Source organism: Sebastes fasciatus, chromosome 22, assembly GCF_043250625.1.
Source record: "Sebastes fasciatus isolate fSebFas1 chromosome 22, fSebFas1.pri, whole genome shotgun sequence".
Lineage (NCBI taxonomy): Eukaryota > Metazoa > Chordata > Actinopteri > Perciformes > Sebastidae > Sebastes > Sebastes fasciatus.
This window is the reverse complement of record NC_133816.1, coordinates 12,380,817-12,383,600: the sequence shown is the minus strand read 5'-3', so window position 1 is coordinate 12,383,600 and position 2,784 is coordinate 12,380,817. Positions and strand designations below refer to the sequence as shown.

Genomic DNA, 2,784 nt, shown 5'->3' with positions numbered 1-2,784 from the left:
ACTTTTTGGCATTTATTAGTAATATATAACTATTTTAAAAAATGCTTTATGACACGTTATAACAATATTAAATAATAATAATAATAATAATAATAATAATACAAAATTGATTCAGCATTTACCTAACTGTGGAATCAAAAATCAAAATATCTATTTAGTTATTTATTTTTCCTTTCCTTCTTGGTATAGTCATGTTATGTGTGTGTAAATGTATGTATAATACAAAAAAAAATCAAAATATCTGAATCTAAATGTTTTAGATCTTCATGATGGGAAAATAATAATAATTTTCAATGAATGAAAAAATATGAAAATATTCAAATATTTTAGTTTTTTTTGTATACATATATTATTTAATATAATAATAGATTTTAATTTGACCCCCCAAAAATAACTCAAGTATTTCTAAAATCATGGAATATTCATTTTTTTATTTGTTTATTAAGTTCATTATTTTCTATTGAAAATGTATATCTTTATTTTACCATGCGCATAATCATGAATTACATACAGTAGAAATAATCCCAATTGCTTAACAGCTGTGCTCAACAACCTATTTGTGTTAGTTGAAGGCATGACTGAGCTTCACAAACATCTATTTCAAGCTGCAAAAATCGGTCAAAGGTTATTCCTTCAAAATAAAAGTCTCAGATGATAAAAAAAACAAGCTACTTTCGATTCGACTGAAATGTAGAAGTTGCAGATTACTAAAGTGTCAGCAACGCTAATAAGTTATTCTCATGTGTTAATGAGTATTGTCATCGCAGTGCTTCCTAAAAGGTTTCTGTCAGAAGGGGGATTCGAACCCCCGCCTCCAGGGGAGACTGCGACCTGAACGCAGCGCCTTAGACCGCTCGGCCATCCTGACACATTATAAACGCATAACACATATATAAATAAACATAACAGGTCGGGAAATAGACATTTTTGTGATTTATTGATGGATATCACATGTTTTCAATAAAAAAAAAAATACATAAGAAAATATAATATTTAAATAAATACATTTTAATTAATAATGAATAATTTAATTTTTTTTTTTTTTTTTAAGAAATTAAAATATAATCAGACTTACCCTCCTCTTAGGATGTCTCAAGTGCAGTATGTTTCCTGTCATTTCACACACCTGCTGCAGTTCTTGCCCTCAACATAAAGAGCTGCAAATTCAAGGTGAAAGTTCAAGTTTATGATCATTTGATAGCATTAAAAAAAGTAGATAAACAAGGTCCTGCAAGCCTCCTTAAAACAGTAACCCCTTAATATACAGTTGCATTTCACTACATGTTTTTTTACAGCTGCATCAGTCCATTAAATAGAAATATTTTAGATGTGATCTGCAGCATTTTATACATTTAAAAAAAAAAGTCACTCGACATATTTGGTAACTTTTAGGTCTCAGCTAAAATTAAAAATAAAATGATTTGAGTTTGAGTTCATAATAAATTGAATGAATGAATGAATGAATGAAAGACTTTATTTCGAACATAAATATAAATAAAAACAGATACAAAATAATAACAAACAAAACAAGAGTAATAGTGTCCAAAAAGGAGTAGGTAGAAGTAAAACTTCTATTTCCCTACCCCTTTCTCACTTCTCCTCTAATAACTCATATATCATAGAATGATAATATAATATAATATATAAACTATCCCAGATTTTTTTACATCCCAAATGAAATATATGAACAGCATCCCAAGTTTATTTACAACCCACATGTCCATCCGGAGTTAAAAAGTAGATGTAAACCAACCGTTAACGCAACTCTTCCTCAACCATATAACTCCCAAAAATATCTTTTTTGTATAGCTTTTTAAAGTGATTTATATTTGTGCTCCGCTTCAACCCATCACCTAACCCATTCCACAAATCCACCCCACAGACTGAATATAGTTGACCACTAGCAGGATAGGGGTATTTTACATAACATTTTAACATACTGCATACTGTGAGAATTTGTTGTCTGTGTTTCACTGTTAAGAGTCCAAGATGGTCAAATATGGTAAAATATATACTATTATTATATATTATTGTGTGTTATTTTTCAATTTTCTAAATGGGTTGCCTCATCAGAATACCTACCAGTGTTTTTGGCACTTCAGACACTATTTAGGTGCAATAGTCTGAAAATTTTTTGCACATGGTCAATTAAGATGTTGGAGAAACACAACTCAATATAAAAAGTAGGGCTGTCAAAGTTAACACGATAATAACGCGTTAACGTAAATTCGTTTTAACGCCACAAATTTCTTTAACACATTGCGATTTTTAGGTTGTAGCGTACTCAGTTTTAAGCAAAGGAAACTAAATAATGCTCCAAACTTACGTTAAATTTTGGCGAGGAAAAACGGGCATAGCCATTTTCGAAGGGGTCCCTTGACCTCTGACCTCAAGATATGTGAATGAAAATGGGTTCTATGGGTACCCACGAGTCTCCCCTTTACAGACTTGCCCACTTTATGATGATCACATGCAGTTTGGGGCAAGTCATAGTCAAGTCAGCACACTGACACACTGACAGCTGTTGTTGCCTGTTGAGCTGCAGTTTGCATAGAGATTTGAGCATATTTTTTATGCTAAATGCAGTACCTGTGAGGGCTTCTGGACAATATTTGTCATTGTTTTGTGTTGTTAATTGATTTCCAGTAATAGATATATACATACATTAGCATAAAGCAAGCATATTTGCCCACAATGTGCAACCTGACTAAGGCAGACAGATCAAATGCTTTTGGAATAGTTTCACGCAAATACACTGCAAAGACGATAGGTGACGCTGGCGGC

The 2,784-nt window shown here is 31.6% G+C and overlaps 1 non-coding gene across 1 annotated transcript; it reads right to left on the bottom strand.

Annotated features, from left to right (window-relative positions):
* Nucleotides 1-785: 785 nt before the first annotated feature.
* On the bottom strand, nt 786-868 carry trnal-cag (transfer RNA leucine (anticodon CAG)). The gene has a single exon. It is a non-coding gene; the product is annotated as a tRNA-Leu (tRNA).
* Between the last annotated feature and the right edge of the window lie 1,916 nt (nt 869-2,784).